The following is a 25,540-nucleotide window of genomic DNA, read 5'->3' as shown; positions in this document are numbered from 1 at the left end:
GGGGCCGTGGGGGAGCTGGAGGGTAAGAGAGGGTCCTGTTTCAGAGGCTGGATGGGAGGTGCCGCCCCAGCCCTCAGACCAGTGCGCTGGGCATCCATTTGTCCTCAGCCCCCGAGCTAATCCATCATCCAAACTCCCCCTCTGAACCGGTTACATAAGTGTTCCCTGAGGCCTGGAAACTTCCAGATGGCCCTGTGGCCCATCCCACCAGCTGCTCCCAGGATGTCATCCCCGGCCACTTTCCTGGGCCCTGGAATTGCTGGAGCAGCCGGACAGGGAGCAGCTGCTGAAGCGTCAGGAAGGCTGAGTGTGCAGAGCGTGAGCTCAGACAGCCTTTGTGCGCTCAGGGCTCCTCCCAAGAGCAGCTGCACTGGGGGCGGGGCTGGGTCCCCGTGACCCCAAACATCTGGGCCCACAGCACAAACCAGCCTCTAGGAAGACACATTGGTGACCTCCCCTTAGCAGGACTGTCTGTCTCTGTCCCTCCTGTTCTGCTTGGACACATTCCTGGTGCCTCCTACCCTCAAGTCACCCTCACAGCCACATCCAGGGGACCACTGGGGCCCCAGGTCTACAGGTCCATCAGAATCACCTGGAAAGCCAGTTTAAAGTGCCCATTTGGCCACTCCCAGAGAGTCTGATCCCGTAAATCTAGCAGGGGCCCAGGAATCTTCATTTTTGACAAGGTCCCCAGGCAATGCAGGGGTTCCTCAGACCACAGTTTGAAAAACACTAACACAGATGGCATCCTCCCATTTTATATGACATGTTATATGCATGCAAGGAAGAATATCTATTTTATATCTGTGTATGTGTGTAGATATAAAGATACAGGTATTGATACATATCTTGTTTGTTTCCTGGGGCCACCATAACAGATTACCCAAACTAGGTGACTTAAAACAACAGAAGTATATTTTCCCAGTCTGGAGGCCAGAAGTCCAAAGTTGAGGTGCTGGCAGGGTCACCTCCCTCTGAAGGCTCAAGGGGGGCTTCTTCCTGCCTTGTCCAGCTCCTGGGGGTACCCCAGACATTCTTTGCCTCCCTCTGACCTCTGCCTCTGTCTTCATGTGGCTTCTCCTCCTCTGTCTGTGTCTCTCCTAGTCTATTTCCTGTAGGAATGCTGTCAGATTTAGGGCCCACCTGGATGATCCAGGGAGATCTTGTCTCAGGATCCTTAATCACATCTACAAAGATGTCAATTCATATGTGTACAGGGTTGACATGGACATGATTTTTATGGGCCATCAATCAATATCTTGAGAATTGGCCTCCAAGCAATAGGACAAAGGAGGTGCCTGAGTTCAATTCTACCCCAAGGACGGGGCCTTAGGCTGGGTCCCTGGCCCCTCTTCAAAGCAGTCAGGCTTTGCCCTACAGCCAGCAAAGCAGCTGATCAAACCATAGAATTTTCTGAGACTGCACAATTCCAGCTGGTGTCCGCCTGTCAGCACCTACAGTCCTCACCCTCTCTCCCCGGCCTCTCTGGCCAGCTCTGATTCCTGTCCCCTCTGATGCCGGACCCTGGGCCTCTTCCCTCCTCTTTGGAGCTGCCCTCCCTGGAGAGCTTTAAGTGCCATCAACATGTGGGTTCCCACAACCCCTCTTCAGCTCTTGCCTCCTCTGGGCTGCAGATCCATAGTGTTCCAGGGCCAACTGCCCTCTGACCTCTCCACTCAGAGTCTGCCAGATGCTTCATCTTGCCTCTAAGTCTGTCTGAGCCCCCATGGTAACTGTGACCTTGGTGGGCTGCTGTAAGTGGCAGGAAGATGCAACAGTAATGCTGAGCACAGGGCAAGCACTGAGTCAGAGGTCAGCATCTTGTAAGGTAGATGCAAAGCGCACAACCTTCCCTCCAGGTTGGAATTCCCAGAGCTGGGAAGCAGGGCCTCACCAGGTTCTCCCACATTCCAGGGTCAGGCGAGACAGCTACTCTCCATGGTTCTTAGAAGGATTCTTCCCTTCCTTCTCTGGTGCATGAAACTTAAAGCCAGCAGCAAAACCTTCCTGTCTATCAGTATGAGCTTTGGGATTTAAGTGGCAGTCTCCCCCAGAATGGAGCATCAAGGACTCGAGCTTACTCTTACTAAGGTGCAAATGACTGATAGCAGATCAGTTCCCAAGAAAGAGCACATTCGAGGACCCTGGCCTTGAGACCCTGGGAGCAGGTACCCTCACCTACAATCAGCAATGAAGGGGCCCCTCCTAGAGGAAGCGGTGGAGAATTGCCCACCACTAGGGGCAGCAGAGCACAGGGGATCAATTTGCAAATACAAAGGGATGGGTCCAAATTAATACCTTGATAAGTTGTAACACCCCTGCCCACCCTGTCTAGGCAGCCCCCCTTCTTCCTTCTAATTGAATATGCACTCCATCCTTGCTTCCCCACTAGGTGGAGGTCCAGAGAGGCCCCAAGGGAAGCAGGAACCTCATACGTCACGCACAGTTTCTCCCAAGTAGAGATGGAAGCACTTGATACCTCATTCAAGGAAAGGCCGGCCGTAGGGAGCAGCTCCAATACTGCAGACTTCTTAATGCCTCAGAGCCGGTCCCCAGCGGCAGCCTCACCTGGGAGCTCGTTGGAAATGTAGATTCTCAGGCCCCATCCCAGAAACACAGCATCAGATTCTCTGAGGGTGGGCCCAGCAATCTGAGTTTTTTTTTTTTTAACATTTTTTATTGATTTATAATCATTTTACAATGTTGTGTCAAATTCCAGTGTTCAGCACAATGTTTCATTCATGGACATATACACACTCATTGTCACATTTTTTTCTCTGTGAGTTATCATAACATTTTGTGTATACTTCCCTGTGCTATACAGTGTAATCTTGTTTATCTATTCTACAATTTTGAAACCCCAGTCTATCCCTTCCCACCCTCCACCCCGCTGGCAACCACAAGTCTGTATTCTCTGTCTGTGAGTCTATTTCTGTCCAGTATTTACGCTTTGTTTTTGTTTGTTTGTTTGTTTTTGTTTTTGTTTTTTAGATTCCACATATGAGCGATCTCATATGGTATTTTTCTTTCTTTTTCTGGCTTACTTCACTTAGAATGACATTCTCCAGGAGCATCCATGTTGCTGCAAATGGCATTATGTTGTCGGTTTTTGTGGCTGAGTAGTATTCCATTGTATAAATATACCACATCTTCTTTATCCAGTCACCTGTTGATGGACATTTAGGCTGTTTCCATGTTTTGGCTATTGTAAATAGTGCTGCTATAAACATTGGGGTGCAGGTGTCATCCTGAAGTAGGGTTCCTTCTGGATACAAGCCCAGGAGTGGGATTCCTGGGTCCCAGCAATCTGAGTTTTAACAAGCCCTCCAGCGGCTTCTGATCAGCTCAGGGTTGAGAACCACTGCTTTCAATGAAGCAGGCAAGATGGGAACATTGATTCATGTGCAGACATGTGTCAGTGCTGCTGTGAGGCCAAAAAGCCCAGATTGGGGCAGTTTGCTGTAAGGATGCTGGCCTGGAGCAGAGGCCCCCACCTGACAGGCCTCCCCTGGAGCTGGGCCAGGTGGCTGGTTAACATAATGGACGAATGAGTCAATGATGGTTACATAACATCGTGTCCCAGCCCCAGATCAACTCCCAGGAGGACGAATTAGAAAGTGGTCTCTGGGTTGTCAGTTCCCCAAAATGAGAACATCTACAGCTGAAAAGGAAGCCTGGTCTCTTTCCTGGCACTAGAATAGAGGCCACTCACCAGGGATCTTCAGAAGGAAGGGGAACCCACTGCCTGGGTTCAAATCCCTGCTCTACACTGAGAAGCTGGGCCATCCTCCTCAGTGACTCAGCCTCTCTGATCCTCATCTCCGTGCCCTATACAATGAAGATAACAGTTCCCACCAAATAAGTTATTTGTGGGGATGAAATATAATATATTAAGTGACAACCTGGCCAGAATCAAGGCTTAACAAGTGTTAGTGAATTTTTAATAAACAGTTTGTGTAAATTGTAAAAATCTATGTTTTCCCAGCCTAGCAGCTCCTTAAAAAGTGAAATATAGAGTTACTGTATGATGCAGCAATTTTACTTGTACACCCAGGAGAATTGAAAACTGAGGTTCACACAAAAACTTATACACAAATGCTCACAGCAGCCCTCGTTACAACAGCCGCAAAAGCGGAAACAACCCAAATGTCCCTCAGCGGGTGCATGGATAAACAAAATGTGGTCTCTCCACAGACTTGGATAGTACATTGGCCATCGAAAGGATTGAAGTATTGACATCAGCAGCAACCTTGGGGATGAACCCTGGAAATACGATGCTCAGTGAAAGAAGCTAGACACAAAAGACCATGTATTGTATGAGTCCATGTATATGAAATGCCCAGAGTAGCAAATCCATAGAGACAGGAAGTGGATTAGTGGTTTCTGGGGCTGAAGTGGGGGTGGGAGGACCAGAGGTGATGGCTAAGAGTATGAGGTTTCTTTTAGGAGTGATGAAGTGTTCTAAAAGCGATGGTATTGATGCTTGTGTGACTCTGGATATGCTGAAAACCCACCCAACTGTGTATTTTAAAAGGGTGAATTGTGTGGTGTGTGAATTATATCCCCCAAAAGCTGCTTTAAAGCCATGTTTTCCCCATGAGTTACCCTGAAGTTATTTTTTTATTGTTAATGGCTGGGAGGAGAGTGACCTGTGTATGTTTTGATTTTTCCCAAATTAATCCCTAAGCAAAAAAATGTTAGGAGGTACTTGAGTTTAATTCCATCTCCAAATTAGGGCCCTATCATGGGGCCCCTCATTCAAGGTCAGGCCTTCCCAGCACAGCAGAGCAGGGCAACCCTTCAAATGGTGGGTTGCTTTTTTTAAAGGCTACAGACTTTCCCCCTGGATTTTGTCTGTATACATCATACAGTCTAGAGGTGGGATAAGCCCCTAGGATCTTCAGGAACTTGGGGCTAAATTAGCATCAGAAAAATTGCAGCATCTCCAGGCCCAGGGAGGCAGGCTCCATTTCCACAGCTGTCCTTGCAGGCAGCTGCCAGGGAGGCCTGCCCAGACCTTATCTCTGAAAGGAAATGTCCCCACCCTGTTCCAAGTGTTTGTCCAGAAGGATGTGACCAAGCATCCAAGTCCCAAGAGACGAGGTATCCAGAGAGAGTGTATCCCCCGACCACCACCCTAGGGGAGGAAAGTCACCAGGGAATGGGGTGGGGTGGGGCTCCTGGCACATGTGCTTCCCACAGGGACCAAAGGGTCCTATCCCAGCCTCCTTTCTGTCTCAGACCCCCCGCCCCCCAACATACACACCTTCCCATCAGCATCTCATGGCCTTCAGGTTTGGGGGTGGGGTTGGCCCTAAGGTCTCACAGCCTGACCCTACCCACCCTGGACAGACCTGTCATCAGCCTTGCCTCTTCTCGAAGCTCCCTCGCACCCCTGGGCCTTTGCACAGGTTGTCATCAGAAGCTTCCACCAGGTCCCAGCTGTGCCCTTGGACAAGTCACTCCCTCCCAGGCCTCACATCCCCACTGGTGTTTTGAGAAGACTCCTGGAGCTACCAATGGGGAGCTGGTGTTCCGACTGCTCCCACTTCCAGGACTGCTAATTGTCTGCCCATCCTCCCCTCCTGCCCTGCCCCCGGAACCTTCCTGAATGCCGAGGCACTCATAGTTTCTTGGGATCATCTTTGATGGTCTGGTGGCCCTCTTGGCCACACTGACAACTCTTGGAGGGCAGGGCTTGCGTGGTGGTTACCCTGCATGGCCCCTCCCTGGCTTGGCCCATCACAGGCTCTCTACCAAAGAGTTTCAGGGAGTGAGGGAGTTTCCAAAATACCTGTCCCTTGGGCCAGGCTAGGCAGGTGCCAATTCATCAGTCCTGACCCCGGAGTCACTGCCTCTTGCTGCAGACCCACTGCACCAGCTTCATTTATCTTCCCCATCAGGAGAGAGGGCTGTGGCCTCCTTAGGGGAGCCTGGGGGCCATCCTTCTGGAAGCAGATGTGGGCAAGCCATTCAGGCCAGCAAGAGGATGTGGTTCTCTGCAGGCAGCTCCTCCAACAGCCCAGAACCGGCTGTGGAGCTGCCTGTAGACCGTGCCAGGCCAGCCGGGGCTCCAGCTCTGGCTCCTCTGCCTCCCAGCAGGGGGACCTTGGCAAAGCACCAGACCTCTCCACCCACTTCCTTCCTCCAACAGGAGCAAGGGGTGCATTATAACATCCTTACCCTGAAGGTCGGTTGTGAAGTTTAAAGGCTGGCAAGTGTTGGCACATAATTAGTCCTCGGTTAATATTACTGATTTGTAAAAATGTCACTTATTGGCAGAATTCATTAGAAATCCTCAAGGAAGATGCAGGGTGAGAGAAAACTGGGTTTTCGGAGTCAGAGAGGACTGAGTGCTGCTCTGGGAGGGGATGGCAGGAGCTGTGGTCCAGCTGGGTGCTGGCGACACCGTGGCCTGGGCAAGAAGGGCCCCTGGGAGTGGGACGGAGCCTGGCCTGGGGGGTCAGTGAGACCAGCTGCTGTGATGTGCCTGTGACCATCCTATCAGAGAACACGACGGAGAGGAAAGAGGCTGTCTAGCACTATTGCAGGGACAACTGGATTGGAGGCAATTGAATGTTCTCTGAAAGTTCCCTGGTAGTTGCAAGGCAAGGGTTCTTTGAGGACTGCGACTTCCTGAGTCCCCAGGGCCCAGAGTTTAGCCAGGTTACATATTACTGTTATCGGGTAGGGGAAGTTAAGTCTGTGCTTGATGGAGAATGACTCCAGAAAGGAGTCGTTTGAGGCCACTGCAGGCCTGGTATAAAACAGAGCAGGCCCTGTGGGAGCGGTTAAGAGCCCAGGGCTCTGTGGACACAAAGAAGGACTCAGCTCAGCTGTGGGGTGTTTATTCCCAGCGAAATGTCCTACAGCTGCTCTGGCTAACTGTCACATACTCGGCACCTTCAGTGCACGTAAACGTATTCTCCTACAGTTCTGGAGGCCAGAAGTCTGAAATGATCTCACAGGCTATTCAAGGTGTCAGGGGCAGGGCTGGTTCCTTCTGGAGGCTCGGGGCGAGAATCCGTTTCCATGCCTTTTTCAGCTTCTGGTGGCGCCTGCATCCCTCGGCTACCGACTCCTTCCTCCATCTTCAGCGCACATCCCTCCAACCTCTGCTTCTGTTGTCACGTCTCCTTTCTCTGACTTGGACGCTCCTGCTTCACTCTTACAAGGACCCTTGTGATGACATTGGGCCCCTGGGGTAGCCCAAGGTCATCTCTCCATGTCAGGGTCCTTAGTAACATCTGCAGAGTCCCTTTGTCATGTAAGGTCACGTAGTCACCGGTTCTGGGGATTGGAACAGGCATATCTTTAGGGACAATTACTCCACTGACCACACAGTCCATACCTACAAAGTTGGGGGAGGCAGCCTCTGCCTAATAATGTTGGAATGGCATTCAAACAATTCCAAGTTTAAGGTTTTAATATAATAATGTCTCTTCCTATAGATGTCACCAATATCCACCCCACCTTCTTCCTTTAATGATAGATGCCTCAGCTTTCATTGGGCATAAGACTGCTCACTTTCCAGCCTCCTTTGCAGTTAGAAACTACCTCCTTTGTAGCTAGAAATGACTTGAGTCTGACCAACAGTGTGAGCAGAAGTGGTATGTGCCCCTACCAGTCTGTGCCCTAAAAATAATGAGCAGGGGCTCCCTTTGCCTTTTCCTCCTTTCTACTCTCTGGAATGTAGACATGATGGCAGGGGCTGCAGCAACCACTTTTGATCCAGAGATAAAACTGTGTATTGGAGCTCAGAAAGCTGCCCTCCTGGTAGTCCCCTCCCTCTGGACTGTGAGAGAAATAGCATCTATCTTGCTTATACCAGTGTATTAGGGGGCCACTTTGTTACAGCAGCGTACATGGTACCCTAACTCAGGCACTTGGGCCTATGTATCTGAGAGGCTGCCTTGTTCCTCCCACTGCCAGTGATTCCAAGGGCCTGTGCCGCCTCTTCTCTACCTCACCCCTGCTGAGCTGGTGGAAACTTCAGGCAAGATAATCAAACTCTTCCTGACTCAGGCAGAGAGGGGAAACTGTCCCAAATGCTCAAGCCTGAAGCCCTGGCCATGGACCAGAAGCCTCAGCATCACCTGGGAGCTTGTTAGAAATGCAGATTCTCTGGATCCAGCCCAAACCTTCTGCATCAAACTCTGCATTTAATACAACCCACAGCTGATTGATGTACAGTCGCTGTTTGAGACGCGCTGGTCTCAGCTCTTCAGAGCTTTGTCTGTCCCTGTGCTGAGAACCCTCACACTCCAAGTGAGTGGATTTCAAGCTGTGCCCCAAACCCCTAGGGTTGTCCTTCAGGCAGGTCTAGAGTCCTCACCCCAGCTTTAATGAAGGAAAAACTGCATCTTTGGTTTTATTTGATGGGGTTCTGCATGTACTAATTTTCTAAAGTGGAGAAGTATGAAAGTCCTGGTTCTGGGGCATGCCTCTGATGACAACTCTGGCATTTCTGGAGGGTCACAGGAAACGAGGCAGCAGGTCAGCAGCCGAAAACAAATGTCAGGGACCCCTACTCCCTCATGGGCGTCTGTATGACTGTTCCCCAAATTCCTTTGGAGGAAGCAGTCTCCGTGGTGACTGGAGTCTCATCTCCAGGTGCATTTGAGACCATTTATTCTACTTAGTGTTGTTTTAGATCATTTTCATTCATTTATTAGTGCATAAATGTTTATAAGTGCCAGGCACTCTTCTGTGCCTTGGGAATACTGCACTGATCATACCCAACAGACTTCCCTCATGGAGGTTACATTTTACCATGGGTGTGTCTGGGGAAGAGACTTACAGGCAAAGGGAGCAGCCAGTGCAAAGGCCCTGAGGTCAGAGCTGCTGGGAGTGTTTGCGACACAGCAGCTGGCTGGCGTGCTGTGGCTGGTGGATAAGGAAAGGCGATAGAAAGGATGTGGGGCAGTCAGAGATTTATAGGGGTGACTGGTCTGGTGTAGCAGATGCTGCTGGATATCCTCTGCTCATGTCCCCTGTGAACTTGTCATTGTGATTCAGGCCAGCGGCTTCTTACCTGCTGTACCCCGTCCAAAGGTGTTCTCTGACCACGGAGCAAGCTCAGTGTGCAGCAGGGATCCCTAGAAGGGCCAGAGAGTAGGGTGACCCACTTGTATCTGGCTTTAGCAATGAAAGTCCCAGAGTCCAGAAAACCCTTCATCCCAGGCAGACCTGGACGGTTGGTCACCTTGTGGAGGAGTTCATTTCTGGGAAGCAGCCCTCAAACAAGGAAGGACGAGTGTGGGGTATAAACCCCAGTCCTGCCCCTCACATGGGACAACTCTAAGGCACACCCCAAGTCATAGGGTCCCCAGCAGGTTGCCCACTCTACCATCTTTCCCCTGCCCCGCCTCCCTTCTGCCCCACCAACTTGTGCTTCCTGGGAGTACCTCCTCTATACACTGGAGGACCCAACTGAAAACACAAGGCGGAGGAGCTAATGGATATGGGGTGGGAGGGCATTGCTAAGCCACCTCTTTGAGTTGCCCTGACTTGTGTGGAAGGTTCTTGGAATTTGTCAGGGTGTCCCTGACCTGAGGCCTCTCCACGCTTGTGCACAGCCTGGCTATGTGTCAGAGTGGACATCACAGCTGAGAAGCTGGAACCACTGGGTGCTTCCCCGGACACTTAAGTCATCCCGGCTGCTTTATCACTGCCACCTCCCCCTCTGATCCTTCACCTGCCCCTCCCTGACGGGAGGCAACCAAGGTCACAGCCACAGTAAGCAGTCTGTGTCCTCAGGCAGCAGCCTGGGTCACTGCCGGGAACCCCTGGGCTCCCTGAGACCTGGTCAGCATCCCTGTGCTGAGTCTGACCTGCTCAGCCGTGGCTTGGCTTGGAGCCCAGGGGCTGCAGGGGCTGCTGGCCTGGTCTGGCCCTGCTCCCTCTCTTGCTGGCTCTGCCGATGCTGACCTCAGAGCACTCTCTTGGCCTCCAGCCCCTGGCCTCTCTCTCTCCTCGCCACCAGGCGCCCAGATGTGCTGATGAACTTCCCAGGCTGGCGGCGGCTGTTCCCTGGGCTCTGACCCGCAGGGGCCTTGGCCAAGCCGGCCAGCTTGAGTTGGTGTGGACTCCCTGAGGCAGCCTGGTGGCCCCAGCTGCTCTGGGCAAGACCGGGAGGCTCTACTTGTATTGCATCCCAGGAACTGGTGCTGCTGGGGCTCAGCTCCACTGGACAGAGCATAACAGACCCCCAGGAGCTGTGCAAGGCGGTGAGCAACCCTGCCCTCCCACAGCCACCTCCTCACACCAAGGCAAAATCCAAGCCTTCTTCCTAACTGCCCCAGACCCCAGCATGCATGAGAAATCTGCTCCCACTCCTTTCTGGAACTGCCTTTCCAACACCTGAATTTCATCGTGCCTCAATATCTACTTACGGAAAATTCTTTTTTCCAACAACTAGCTTCACAGAACTGGCTTAATCAAGATTTTTTTCTTTTGGTCGTAGCAATGAAAGAATGACTAAGTTATGAGGTTGGCAAACCACTTTTTTCTAAAGGAGGATGTCTTTTCTTTCAGCTGAAAGGATTTTTTTGAATTCAAAAGACAGCCCTGCATTTAGCGGACTGTGAGCCTTCAACAAACCCTTCACCTGTTTCCTCTGTAAAGTCACCTCCATGCCCCAAAATGGATGCTGGGGCTATTAGTTCTCTTTCATATGAAGGGTAGTGAGAAAAAGTCCAATGTTTCTGATTTTTCCTTTTTTTAATGGAGGTACTGGGGATTGAACCCAAGACGTCATGCATGTTAAGCATGCGCTCTACCACTGACATGCGCTCTACCACTGAGCTATACCCTCCCCCTACAGTGTTTCTGTTTCATAAGAATAATTGTCACCATTCATAAGTGTTTATGACGTGCCTCGCCCCTCTCAGTTAATGCTCACAACCTCCCTGTGAGGTGGTCCAACTACTGCCCTCATTTTACAGATGAGGAAAGCAGGGCTCAGAAAGGTTAAGTAATTTGCCCAAAGACACGCAGCAGGACTGAAACCTAGACCTAGAGGTGCCCTGGGTAACTCATTCCCAATTGAAGATTCCTTCTGGAATCAGCCTGTATTTGACTCTTCTGTCTCCTTGTGGGTTTCATTTTTCCAAATCAAAACCAGTTGTTATTTTGATTTAATTGGGGCCTGGTCGGACCTCCCCAAAGTAGGAGCAGATGGCTTTCCAGAATAAATGGAAACCATTGACACAATAGTTGTCAAATGCTTTTGCAGGAAATAAATCATATAGAATAACGCTTGAAAAGCTGAAATGAATCTGTGTGGGCGGCTGGGTTGAACCCCCAAATTAGTTCCAGCCTTTTAAAAAAAACATCTTTTCCCTTTCTTTTCATGTTTGTTTGTTGCACTTTTTTTTCTTGGGTAAATTTTCCAGACCTGGCTTTCAGAGAGGCTGTTGCTGAGTCAGATTATTTTGCTTATCTAAATGCTAATGAGGGCCACCCTGATTCCCAAGGATCTTCATTCTGGCAAAGTCACAAAGACAGGGGGAGGTGATGTCCAAATGAATTGTGGTTCATGGAGGTCCTCCACCGCAAGCCTCCAGATTTGGGGACCTTCCCTAGAGAGGCCACAGACCATCCCCTCAGCTTGATCTCCTCAACCCTTTGCCTGTTGGGGGTCCCAAACCAGACCTCCTTAATTGGCAAAGCCCAGGAATCTGCATTTTTTTCCTTTTGGCATATCTTTATTTTTTATTTATTTTCTATTGAGGTATATTCAGTTACAATGTGTCAATTTCTGGTGTAAAGAATCTGCATTTTGACGCACACCTCCATTTTCAACCCTTGCTGGCTTGAAGAAAACCTAGGCAGAGAGGATTCTGGACCACAGTTCCCAGACCACAGGTGGGAAACTGAGACCTCAGTTTACATTCGTTCATCACAGGAAGGAGTTCTATGGAATGATACAGGACCCTGCAGCCTCCTACCCACAGCCTAGTCCAGTGAGTGGCTCTGCCTACCCCAGGGGACAAGCCTCTTAAGGCTGAAGAGCGGCTAAAGAGATGTGAAGAGTGGTCCACTACACCCTCGACAAGTAGCTTCTGCTTGTTTCTACTTCCTTTTCCCTCAAAGCATCAAAAATATGTCTAAGTCAGAAATTCTGTCCTTCTCATGTCTCTGAATACCCTTACAACAGAAGAAACAAGGCAGTCAAGAAAAACCCTTTCTCAAGGGTTTTCTATGATCCATCCCTTTAGTCAACAAGTTCTTTCCTGTTTCTGCCATGTACAGGGCAGGGACAGATGTGAACCAGCTAGACACATCCCTGCCACCTGGGCTGACAACCAGGAGGCAGACCCATGCTCTCCATTCTGTCCTCACGTCAGACAGGACCCCAGCGAGGTCTGCCTTCTCGGCTCTCCCTCTGGTTGTGGCATGGGGAGTTTCCGCTGTGCTCTGTCCCTGTCCCCTCTCCTGTGGGGACATCCTCTCCTCTGCACGCTTGGACCCATGCCTGTGTCATGAGGGCTGCGTTCTCACCACCAAAGGCATCAGCAGAGACTGGGAAGTTAGCTAACGTTTTCCAGATGTCCATAAACCCGGACCTGGCTTCTTAGAGGGACTGTTTGTTTGGCTTTCTGAGGTTTACAAACAGCAGCATAAGTTCCCTTCCTGCCCTCCGTGAGGTTGTGCTCATAAGGCCAGGGGCTGGTATCCCCCAGCCTGGCCCACTGAGCAGGCAGCAGCCCCTGAGGGTCCCCATGTGGGTCCTCCCCGGCATTCCTGCCCCAACTGGGGTAAGGAAGGGGCCCTGACGGCCAAGTGGCTAATTCCAGCCCCAAAAGAGTTATGAACGGAGGCAATACAGATAGCTCATAGAACTCAGTAACAAATCCCACAAACAACTCAACCAAAAAATGGGCAGAAGACCTTAACGTACATTTCTCCAATGAAGACATACAAATGGCCAATAGGCATATGAAAAAATGCTCAGTGTCGCTAATTGTCAGAGAAATGCAAATCAAAACTATAATGAGGTATCACCTCACACCAGTCAGGATGGCCATCATTCAAAAGTCCACAAGTGTCAAATGCTGGAGAGGCTGTGGAGAAAAAGGGAACCCTCCTACACTGCTGGTGGGAATGTAGTTTGGTGCAGCCATTATAGAAAACAGTATGGAGATTCCTCAAAAAATTAAAAATAGACTTGCCCTATGATCCAGCAGTGCCATTCCTAGGCATATATCTGGAGGGAACTAATTCAAAAAGATACATGTGCCCTAATGTTCATAGCAGCACTATTTACATAGCCAAGACATGGAAGCAACCTAAATGTCTGTTGATAGATGACTGGATAAAGAAGCTGTGGTATATTTATACAATGGAATATTACTCAGCCTTAAAAAATGTCATTTGCAGCAACATGGATGGACCTAGAGATGATCATATTAAGTGAAGTAAGTCAGAAAGAGAAAGAAAAATAACATGATATAACTTTTATGTGAATCTAAAAAAATACAAATGAACTTATTTATAAAACAGAAACGAATCACAGACATAGAGAGCAAACTTATGGTTACTAAAGGGGAAAGTGGGGGATGAGTTAGGAGTTTGGGATTAGCAGATACAAACTTCTCTATATAAAATAGATAAACAAAAAGGTCCTACTGTAGAGCACAGGGAACTTAACTATATTCAATACCTTGCAATAGCCTATAATGAAAAAGAATCTGAAAAGGAATATATGTGTATGTATACCTGAATGACTGCTGTACACTAGAAATTAACACAACATTATAAATCAACTATGCTTCAATTAAAAAAAATAATAAAAAGGAAGAATAATAGGAAAAAGAAAAGAAGAAATGATTGGAGGCAAGTGCTGCAAACCCCAGGGAAGTTGCTGTTGGGGTTGGCCCAGCTCAGGGGATCCCAGCCATGCCTTTGACAGGAGCACAGCCCCCCACCGCCCACGGGAGCCCCAACCTCCACCGCCCCCATCCAGCCCAGACACACTCCCCGTCTGCCGCCAGGCTGAGCTGGGAGCCGATCATGACCACTCTGACTGTGAGGCCCAGGCCCAGAATGCAGGGTAGGGGGGAGGGCTGCTTCCAGAAGACAGGACACAGGGCTTGACATTCCTGATAGATGTCAGCTGCCGTCCCTCTGACTCACTTGGGGGAAGACTCTCGCGTGAGCAGCCTCCGCCCCACGGAGGCCCTCTGGCACCACAAACCCAACACACAGACATCTCAGCAGCCTCCTTCCAGAAGCTTCTGGGGGCCTTTGTGCTCCAAATGATGTCCTGCCGAATCTGGGGCATCTCATCCTTCTCCTCCATTGGGGGGGTGCCGCCCTTTTGAAATTTCTGCACATCCCAAGTTCTCTCAGCCCCTCCTCTGCCCCTGTCCCTCCTCCTCTGATCCACGGCAGCAGCCCCAGCTGGTCTCTCCGGAGTTCAGTCTTGCCCACTATACTGGGTTCTTTTGTCTTGTTTTTAAAATAGCTTTTAAAATTTTTTTAATTGATGTATAGTCAGTTTACAATCTTGTGTTAGTTTTGGGTGTGCAGCTTAGTGATTCAGATATATAGATAGATAGATAGATACATATATATATAGCTATATCTCTCTCTATATATTCTTTTTCGTGTTCCTTTCCATTATAGGTTATTACAAGGTATGAATTTAGTTCCTTGTGCTCTATAGTAGGACCTTGCTGTTTTTTAAATAATTTATTGAGGTGAAATCACATCACATCAAATTAAGCCTCTTAAAGTGATCACCTCGGTGGCATTCAGCATGTTCACAGTGTGTAAACCACCATGTCTGTCTGTTCCAGAACATTCCCATCACCCCAAAATAAATCCCTGCACCCACTGCGAGGTTTCTCCCTCTTTCCATCCACCCTAGCTCCTGGCAACTGCCAATCTCCTGTCTGTCTCTATAGGTTTGTCTCTTCTGAACATTCCACATAAAGTAGTCACAATATGTGACCTTCTGCGTCTGGCTTCTCTCACATGGCATAAGGTGTTTAAGGTTCATTCATGTTGTCGTGTGTATGACCGACTCATTCTCTCATACAACGAAGTCCATCTCACTGTCAGGACAGACCACATTTGGTTTATCCCTTCATCGGTCGACGGGCCCTTGGGCTGTTTCCACCTCTCCTATTGTGACTTGTGCTGCGTGAATGGGTTTTGAGTCTCTGCTTTCGATTCTTCCAAGTATATACCTGTGGTGGGAGAGGGAGGTAATCATAAATTGATTCTGTATTAACTTTTCCAGAAGCCCACATCTGTCCACACCTTCTTTGACCTTTTCCCTCTTAAAGGTGGAGGCTAATTCCCTCCCCTTCAGTGTGGACCAGACTCACTTAAGTCTCGCTTCTTACCAACAGAGCATCGTGGGACGATGCTGTGCCACCTCTAAGGGTAGGTCCTGGGGGAAGCTAGCCACCAGGCTGAGAGGTCACTCTAGCAGCCTGGGGACAGGGCCTGAGGTCTCCCGCCAACCACTAACACCAGCATGGTGGCCAGATGAGTGGAGCCTCTTCCTGCAATCAAGCTCCCTGCATCTTGACCCCACAAAACCCCAAACCGGAACTGCCCCACTGAGTTGTTCCCAAATACCTGGTCTGAAAAGGCCATGAGAGAACAGGGCCACCCTGGGGCGGGGGAAAAGGTCAGCTCACAACAAGGAGAGCCTCACAGCCTCCGGAAGCCCTGGGGGACGTGCCAGTTCCCCCATGGACAGGGCTCGAAGTCAGCCCCATCCCAGCATTGGCTGTGAGCCCTGTGTACATCGCACCTGACGGATGTGAGGTGACACCTCATTGTAGTTTTGATTTGCATTTCTCTAACAGCAATGCTGAGTATCTTTTCATGTGCTTCTTGGCCATCTGATTTCCTTCTTTCTTAAGGCTGATTAATTTCATATATTATATATTATGTAGATCACACACACACACACATATATATATCACATTTTTGTTATCCAGTCATCCATTCTCTGGACATTTAGGTTGCTTCCATCACACCAAAATATTTAAGGGTAAAAGGGTCTGATGGCCGTACATGTAGAGAGAGCACGAATGATGAAGGACACAGGGCATCGTTGAAATAATTTGTGAGTCTGCATAAAGAATACACGGGAGTGTACTTGTACTGTTCTTACAACTTTGTGGTGAGATTGAAATTATACTGAAATTAAAAGTTACCAATTTCTTTTTAAATTCAATGCTGGCCAAACCACAGAAAGTTTTTGGTCAAGGGGAGCCCACGAGCTGCCAGCATTCAGTATCTGGACTAGACTGTAGCCTCCCTGATGGCAGGCCCTGAGTCAGTTTCCCATCCATATCCCCAGCAGGGAGCACAGCATTGTACATGAAGTAGACACTCGTAACTCATCCTCAGGGCAGAGAGAGAGAACCTGGAAGCACGAAGGACAGAGAGGAGGCATCTGCGACCATCCAGAGAATGGAATTGGATAAGTGTGAGCCTCCTTGCTGTCCTTCTAACACACCCAGCACACTGCTGACTCAGGGCCTTTGCACCTGCTGTGCCTTCTGCCTGGAATACCCTTCTCCAGTGATCTTACATCCTCACCTCCGGCCCAGTGAGATCTTCCTTCCCTGCCTGCCCTAGCTAAGAGTTCTACAGCCCCCCGCCCCCAGACTACATTTCCCTTTCTTCTTTGTTTTCCATATCGTGTTTTTAAGACTTATTTTTACTTATTTTACTGTCTGTTGCTCTCACTAAAATGTAAGCTCCACAAAGGCAGATTGTTCTATTCTTTTTACTCGTTGCTGAATCCCAGTGCCAAGTAGAGTATCTGGAACACAGGAGGCATTTAATCAATATTTGGTGAAAGAGAAAAATCAGAACGAGAGACGGGGAGGACGAAACACAAGACAGCAAGAAGGCAAAAAGGAAGAGAGAAGGGAGGAATCGTGCATCTTGCCTCCTCCTGGGCCAAAACTTCTGCCCCATTTTGGGGACTCCTTGAGGCCCCCAGACTTCCTAATACCGGGCAGGAGCTGGTATCCTAGTTGGGTCAGCCCATGTGCTGCTGAGGCTGTTGGCCAGGGAAAGCCTTGGCCTCTCTTCAAGGACTGAGTCTTCTTCTCAAAGCCAATGACGCTTCCACTTAAAAAGACATTGTCCAGCCCAAAAAAGCGCCGTGAACGCCTCCTGTCTGTTGCTTGCTCAGCTGTAGCCTGGGCTGGGCCAGCTCGGGCTTTCATCCTACTGAGCCTTTAAATGACCCCCTGCACTGGCCCATTTTTAGCTGCCTTTGGCCCACCTGCCATCTGTAAGCCATTTCCTGCCCTCCGCCTGCCCGCGCTCACTTCTTCTTTACAAGAAGAAGAGCAGTGCGGCCGGGCTGCAGGGCAGCTGCTGGGTGGGACCAGCAGAGGCAGGGCCAGAGGGGTAGCTTGGCCAGACTGGCTCTTTTGTCTTGATCATACTTTAATTCCACCTCACCTTGGTCAGAAAGGTATGTGGTCAATTGAACGCCCAAGACACTGTGTTTTGAGGTTTCCTCCAGCCCCTGGCATAGTAAGCATGAACTTGATCTAGTAATTTACTCATTTAATGACTTATTGTTTTGCTAAATAGATACTTGCTGAGTACTGACTGTGTGCTGGGCACTTTCCAGGTGGTGGGAATGTCCAGGCACGTGTGTCTGTGTATATCTATGTGTTTCTGGGTGTATTGGGGTGTGAGTGTATACGTTTGTGTGTGTGTTTGAGTTCTGAGGTTTTTCTATGTGAGGAGCAGGTGATGGGTCAGGTGGCAGGGCTGCTTCTTATCCAGGTCCCTCACAGGGGGCAGGAGAGGTCTGCAGGCACTAAGGGACCCCAGCTAAAGGAGCAGCCACCATCTGGACTGCCCTGCGAGGGTCACATTGGCAATTAAATGCTCTTACTTGGGCAGTGACATGTTCCCACCACAAGAGGGTGGAAAATGCAACCCTACCAGGCACCCCAAAGAGTGAGGTCCAGAAATATTCAGTGAGTGGCACTAATGTCTACCATCACTGCAGGGCATTGTGTGGGCCTGGGGGTCAGCAGTGAACAGGGTGGACTCAGACACTGACGGTCTAGCTGCGGAGGCAGACAGTGGACAAGGCACGACAGAATTAATAATTTAGTTGCTTCTATGGCAATTGCTGCCCAAAAGTGCAGAGTGCCCGGGGGCCAACAGGGCCACGTATCCTCATTGGGTGTTGGAAGGACTCCCTTTGCAGCTGAGCTGGTGCTTAAGGTGAAAGCTAAATGAGGACTGGGGTTCTCTAGGTGAAAGTGAACACAATAGCCTCTGATATGTGGGCAGAGGGATTGCAAAAGCCCTGTGGACACAGGATGTGTCCCCTTCCAGGACTGGGAGGAAGCCATCACTGCTGGAGCAGAGTGCATGGAGAGTAAGATGAAGCTGGAAAGGTCTGCAGGAATACAGCCTTGTAAGTGGGTTATGAAGCTGGCCTGACTCCTAAGAGCCACGGGGAGTCATGAAAGGTCTTGGGAAGGGAGTGGAGATGCTCGACGCGCCCTCTGGTGGCCGTGCGATGAGTGGCAACTTCAGTGCTTGGGGCCAGGACTTGTCCTGGGCTTGGTTCTAAGCCTTCCCTGCAGGGCCTGGAGAGACAATCCTGCTAAGACTGCCTGCCCTGTTAATGCTAGTGGACCCAGCTCACAGAAGCCAGCCTCCAAGATGGCATGTCACCAAGCCATGCTGTCCAGGAGACACCAGACGGACCTGCCAGCACTGTGTGGAGCAGACCCAAATGACAAAAGGTCTGGCTGGCCTGGGTTTTCTCCACCGGGTGCCTGGTCTGAGTCTGACTTCAGACGTCCCGCACGGGGAGGGGTGGGGTCCTGACTACCTTCCCATACCTATCCTGGGTAATCTCAGACCTCGCATGGGTGTGTGCTTGGGAGTGTTTGCACAGACAGACAGACAGACCCAAGGAGAGGCGATGGAGTGACAGCAGCTCTAATCCCCCGCATTACTGAAGACAGATAAACCCCAAGCAGCCAGAGGAAGGGGACCTGGCGGCGGCTGCCCCTACCCTCCCTTGCATGCTTGTGGCCGGTTTCTGTTAAAGCTGCAAATGCTTATCACAGGCGGGTGATGAGTCACAGCTTGGGTTCTTCCTCAAAGGACAGCTTCATGCAGGAGACGTTTATCCGCTGCTTTTCTTTATTTTCAGACAGAATGAATTGGGCCAACTGAGCTTTTTGGAAAAGGAGGGGAGATATTTTCCTTCCTTCATTTTTGGAAAGTCTGACAGTGCCAAAGGGGTGGTCAGGGACTCAAACCTCCGTCTCATCGGGAACCTCATTTCCCTTCCCAATCACCAGTATCTCTGCCCTTCAGGAGAGACCAGGCACATAGCCACAACCACAGATTCACCGATTTCTACAGAAGGTTTGCTCCCCTGAATGTGTGCTATTCCTTGCTGGCTCCTGGCTTTACTTCTATAGGAGAAGATTATAAAATAGCTCAGTAATTTTCTTTTAGGGTGCCCTCATCAGCACCCCTTCGGCTGTCACAGCCAGGCCACGCAATGTGGCTTACTGCTCAGGGTGGTGAAGAATGAATACAAAGGTGTAAACACTCAGCTTTGATCAGGAAAAGAACTTTTTAGAGTTTTTTTTTTTTTAATCCTTGGTGAGACAGTGGTCTTGCAAGCCGGGCTTTCAAGTGTGAGTAAACGTTCCTGGAATTCCCAGAACTGGGCTTTCTCTTCCACATGTGTAGACTGAGCTCAGTGTGACTCAGATTGAAGGGGATGCAAGAGGCAGCCAACGGAAGAGAAAAGCACGTGGAGAGGAAGAGGTGGGGAGTGGGGCAAGCGGGAGAGATGGAGCCTGGCTGCAGCCCTCCCCAAGGAGATGGAGGCCCCATGCAGCCTTTCCCCTTCCCCTGAGTGGGCCTGTAAAGGGGCCCATGGCAGAGAGCCCAGTAATAATCAAGGGCTAGCCCATGAAACAGACACCCCCTGGGCATTTCAGCAAAGGGAACTGAATGCAGGGAATTGGTAATGCAGATGATGGAACGGCTGAGTAGCCCAACAGAGCTGTGAAGTGACCTGCAGTTCAGTAACCACAGGATGCCACCTTGGTTCTGGGGCTGAAGACACAGGAGGAGGAGGAAGTGTAGGAGTTAAGGAGGAGATCAGGAGTGTCATTGTGAGGGGAGGAGGGAGCACCCCACTTCTCCACAGCCTTCCTTTGGCTCCACTCGGCTGACCCAATCCCCTGAGAAATGCAGCTCTTAGGAATGCTATGAGGCAGAGAAAGGGAAGGGCCAGGAGGCGATCTGAAGGCAAAGAGGCCCAGGACCTCACAGCCCAGCATCACTGCCCCAAACGGCAGAACAGAAACAGCAGACTGTGGGGCCTGAGAGAAGACCCCTGCCTCCCAAGGCTCATGTGGGGCGTGCTGGGTTTGAGAAGTTCCGTGTGCCCCAGAGGGGAATGTGGAATAGGGCTGAGAGGGCAGTCTGGCCAGCTCCTGGGGGGAAGGGGTCACCACTGTAAGGGGCACAGTGACCATGAACGAGGATCAGGAAACTGCCAAGCTGAGGAGTGATCACAGTAACATCCGGATTCAGAGTCCCACAACTCAGATATCGTAATGCAAGTGACAGAAGGGCAGCGTGGCTCTAAGGATGACAAAGCTGTGGTGGGAAAGCCAGAGGACAGTTTGCATAGAATGATTTCCTAAAATGTAAGAGGAGGAAACAGTGGTATTTCTAAAGTCTCTAATATGATTTTTAATACGTATGTGTAAATAAGTTAAACATTATATATATTTTGAAAACGAGAGCAAAGAATGATCACTCATTTTTGCACATTTGAGTCATCACGTGTATCTCGACAGCCCCCACTGCACAGGTTGGGAAGTGCCAGCCCAGTGCTCACAAGTTACAGGTTATTCACTGGTCTCCTTGGCAGCTGTGCTTTTCCTGCAAACTCGGCATCCTCTTCCTCATTCTGCATTTTGGAGGAAGGAATCAGATCTTAACCGGGAGTGGGACTGAAACCTGATCCCTCCCCCACCCCAATTTACAGAAGCATGTTTTACTAGTTAAGGGCACTTTAGCTGCTGTAACAGGCAAGTCTCCTGATTTCAAAGACTTTAAATGCAATTGAAGTTTGTTTTCCACTAGATAATGCAGAGCACGTTAAGTGGGCGGCTTTTCCACGGGGCAGTTTGGGAACTGAATGCAGGGAATTCTCAGCCACCCCACGGGAGCCTTCTGCTTCCTGCTGGTGGGTAGGGACAGTGCAGGGAAGAGCTGATGTGGGAGGGTTTTAAGAGGAACATGTGACTTCTACCCAAACCCCATTGGTCAGAATTCCATCACGTGATCACACCTGACTGCAAGGGATGCTGGGAGATGTCCAGCTGTGTGTCCCGGAGGAAGAGGAAATGGGGGTGGTGAACAGCTCACCAGTCTCCATCACACACGGATCCCATGAGATTGCCACTGCGACGCCACTAAACGTCCCCTAGGGATGGAGTTGGTGGGAAGCTTGCCGTTGGAACTTTGTATCCATGTCTCACAGGCAGTCACTTCAGTGCTCCCTGCACAGTGCCGCTTGGAAGCGCTACCTGGGGCCAGAGGATGGGCTGTGAAGCCAGTGCAGCTGTTCATTTATCAAACATCTGCAGCAACAGCTAAGACATAGTCCCCATCCTCTGAGGGCTTTCTGTCTCCCTGGAGCCAACAACCTCAGGAAGAGAGGACTGAAGGGGTGGGGAGAGGTGGCCTCGGAGCTTCAGCTAAAGATCCACAGCTGAGGTCAGCTCGAATGCAGACTCCATGTTCTCCACAGGGCAGGCTGCCCTCTCCAGGGTCAGCCAGAGTGAGCAAACGTCTCAGCCTCAGCACCGTCGGCCTGTCCCACCCCTCCAAGCAGGACCTGGGAGCTGCAGCTTACATGCAGGTGGGTTATTCATGCGTCTGGTCGTGAGTAATGGCCACAATAGGGTCTGAACCTCCATTATCTGGCTGATTCCTTGTTTGTGTGTATGTGTGTGTGCTGGGGCCAGGGGAGCCCTGTGTTCTGTAGGGTGTTTAGTGGCATCCCCAACCTCTCTCCATGAGATATTGTTAGCGCAGCTCTGAGTGGTGACAACCAAAAATGTCTCCAGACGTTGCCAAATGTCTCCTGGGGGACAAAACTGCCCCCAGTGGAGAACCATTGGCCTGGAGAGTCGTTCTCACAACTGATTACGCATTTGAATCACCTGGGAGGGAACTCCTCATGTTCGATAATTTGCTCTAATGGCCCCTAGAACTCAGGGATATAGTTTCCTTACATTTACTAGCTTCTTATAAAGGACAGAGATGAACAGCTTGACGAAGAAGTTCATAGTGGGATGTCTGGAAGTGTCCCAAGTGCAGGAGCTTCTGTCCCCCAGGAGTTGGGGGTATACCACCCTCGTGATGCATGGACACGTTCCCCAACCCAGAAGGGTTGTCATGGAGGTCCATTACATAGGCATGTCTGGTTAAATCATCTGCTGTTGGTGATTCCCCCCGATCACTTCTCTGGAGGTCGTGGATGGGGCTGCGAGTTCCAACCCTCTAATCCCATGGGTGGCTTCTCCCACCACCAGTCCCCCACGCTGAGGCTCTTTGGGGGCCACCAGGGGTCACCTCATCAGCATAAACTCAGGTATGGTTGAGAGGGGCGTGTTAAGAATAACCAAAGATTCTTCTGTCTCCTATATCAGGAAATTACACAAGTATTAGGAGCTCTTGTGCCAGGAAGCAGGACAAAGACCAAATATATATTTCTTACCCTATCACAGTCTCACAAGGGAGAAGGAGTACTGACTGCCGCAGGAAATTGGGACGATCTGAAAGTCAGAGCACCCAGCTTCAGACCCAGCCCTGTCCCTTATCAGTTGAGTGACCATGACCAAGGCCCCTCCCTGTCTACCCTGTTTCCTCATCAGGAAAGTGGGAACCCCAGAACTGTTGGGAGAACTCCTGAGATGATGATGTCCCTGTCAACCTGTTTTGAACTCCAAAACAAGTGCATCTCTTCCAGGCAAAAGCCTCCGATGCTGAGCCTGTTGTAAATAGTGACTTTCTGGATGAATCACAGCAAATCAAAAGATGCTGTATGTTAGGCAAGTTGGGTTTACGTGCCTGCCTCAGTGTTGGCATAAAATCTGTTCCCTGCACATGTGCAGAACTTGCAGAAGAGCTGAGCGCTCTTTGAAGGCAACACGAGGAATCCTGGAGAATGTAAGCTGGGTGGTGGGACAGATTAGGTCCTTTTGAGGATGAGAACTGTAAAACCCTTTCCTAAGTTGAGGGTGATATCCTAAACTAGTTCACTCTGCCTGCATAGTACAGCTAGTGCGACTTAGTTTGCCAGGGGGGAAAAATGCCAAAACAACGACAAAAACCCCATTCTCAGAAGAACTTGGAGTCTGATGGTCTTTCTGCAACAGGCCCTGCTTGGTTTGGGATTTCAGTCTGGTTTGTAGGGGGAGAAAATGGCCTGGTCCCGTGGAAATTTCCTAGTTGGGTTTATTTTGAAGCAAAGTTTTGGCAGCCCTGAGCCTGTCTCCTTGGCTAGACAGTGCCTCTTTGAAGAGAGTCAGAAACAGCAGGGATAGGAAAGGCCCTTGAATGAGCTGGTTTTAGTGGAATCGTCTTCTTCCAAAAAAGAACTGCCAAGGCCAGCCCAGGCATCTCTTGCTCTGTGGAATTCAACTCAACTCACCTGTGGTCAGCGGAGTAAGGCCCGCCCCCTGCCCCCACCCCAGCCAAGATGCCCTCCCCCTAATTCCCAGAACCTGTGTATATGTGACCTGACATGGGAAGAAGGGACTGTGCAGATGTGATTGAGTTAAGGACCTTGTGATGTGGAGATGATTCTGGGTTATCTGGAATCATGTGGGTCCTTGAAATCAGAGACCCTTTCCCAGCTGCAGTGGGAGAAAGCCGAGGCGGTGGAAGAGAGGTCAGAGGGATGCAGTGTTGGTGGAGAAAGGGGCCATGAACTGAGGAATGCCGGCCCTGGCTAGAAACTGGAAAGGGTTGGGAATAGCCCATCCTCTGGACCCCCAAGTGGGAACTTGGCCCCGTGACACCTTGAGACCTGGGTTGAATGACCTCCAGACTGAAGATAACGAGTGTATGTTGCTGAAACTGCTAAGTGTGTGGAATGTATTACAGCAGCAATAACAAATCAGAGCCTCACCTTTCTTGAGCACCTACTGTGTGCCCGTTCCTGGGATGGGCTCCCTAATCCTTATGACCACCTGTGACACTGAGCTTGTGATCCCATTTTACAGGTGAGGAAGCTGAGGCTCAGCAAGATGAACTGACATCCTGAGAGGGCCTGAGAAGGGATGGGAACCCTTTGGCTGACTCAGCCATCCTGGGCCTCGGCTGCTCACAGGTAAGAAGGGCAAGGAGGTGAGCTTTGAAGTTCATGGTGCACAGTAGGCATTGAGTCATTGTGACCTCTCTCTCACCTTTTCCCAAACATCAGGTGTCCCACAGGTCTGGCTGCTAAGTGGGTGATGTTTTCTTCCTCAATGTTCTATAAAACCATTGTAAACTCAACCCTGGGTTCCCAAGGGCAAAAATAGGTGCCATCTCAGTGGGTAAAAGGCTTTCATTGGCAGAAATGGGAGGCAGCCTCTCACATCAGTTCTGATTGCTGTGTGGCTTCAAGCTGGTCACCAACCCCTCTCAGAAGCACGGAGTTTCAGGTGACAAGTCCCCTGGCAATGTCAGTCTCCAGAGAGCCTGTGAGCCAACTCTGGTCCCTGTCCAGAGGACCAAGGATCAGGCCAGGATGGTGGCTGCAGCTGTGTCTCTGCATGTGGCCTGGGAAGTCACACAGGGGCCCTCATGTCAAGGTCAAACCCTCCTGCCATCCAAAAGGCCAAGGTGTGAATTTCCCACAGCTGTAAATCTTCCCCCTTGGCTTGACCTGTTTCCTGGCCTGGGGCGGAGGCCTTGAGTGCCTTCCCCAAGAAGACGTTCAGGTCACGGTCCAGCCCTGGCCCAGCACTAAAGCTCTGTGTCCCGGCCTGGTTTTGCCAGTGGGCAGCTGGGTGACCTCCTTGGAAGGGAAACATGTGAGGAAAGGTCAGACAGCCAGGGGTCCCCAGCTGTCCCTGGCAGTCCAACCCTCCTCCCAGAGCTGGGAGGGAACTGTCCCTTGGCTCAGCCTTTTTCGCACTTTGCTGTCAGCAGGGGAAGGACGTTGGAGTGGGGATGCCTCATGATGCTGGCCCACTCTGCCAGCTTGGATTGTGTCCCTTAAAAAGATCTGCTCCAGTCCTAACCCCCGGAACCTGTGAATGGGGCTTTAGAAATGGGGTCTTTGCAGGGGAGGGAATTAGCTCAGTGGTAGAGCACGTGCTTGGCACGCACGAGGTCCTGGGTTCAACCCCCAGGACCTCCATTAGGGAAAAAAAAAAAAGGAATGCACCAGACAGAGGATGAATTCATATGAGTTAGTGGGAAAAGATATTGCCCCCCCCAAATTACTAAAATATTTAAATAAAACAAAAAATAAGGTCTTTGC

At 50.3% G+C, this 25,540-nt stretch overlaps 1 protein-coding gene across 9 annotated transcripts in view; it reads left to right on the top strand.

Annotated features, from left to right (window-relative positions):
- Positions 1 to 25,540, top strand: part of CRISPLD2 (cysteine rich secretory protein LCCL domain containing 2) — a 120,508-nt gene that overhangs the window by 77,107 nt on the left and 17,861 nt on the right. For all 9 annotated transcript variants that reach the window (XM_074370319.1, XM_074370320.1, XM_074370321.1 and 6 more), the window contains 2 exons: positions 21,812 to 21,922; positions 24,294 to 24,400. The gene's annotated coding sequence lies outside the window, so the exon portion shown is untranslated. The remainder of the gene's footprint in view (positions 1 to 21,811; positions 21,923 to 24,293; positions 24,401 to 25,540) is intronic.

Source organism: Camelus bactrianus, chromosome 9 (assembly GCF_048773025.1).
Source record: "Camelus bactrianus isolate YW-2024 breed Bactrian camel chromosome 9, ASM4877302v1, whole genome shotgun sequence".
In the NCBI taxonomy this organism is placed as follows: Eukaryota; Metazoa; Chordata; class Mammalia; order Artiodactyla; family Camelidae; genus Camelus; species Camelus bactrianus.
Note: the sequence above shows the minus strand (reverse complement) of the source record. Positions and strands in the feature narration are given on the sequence as shown.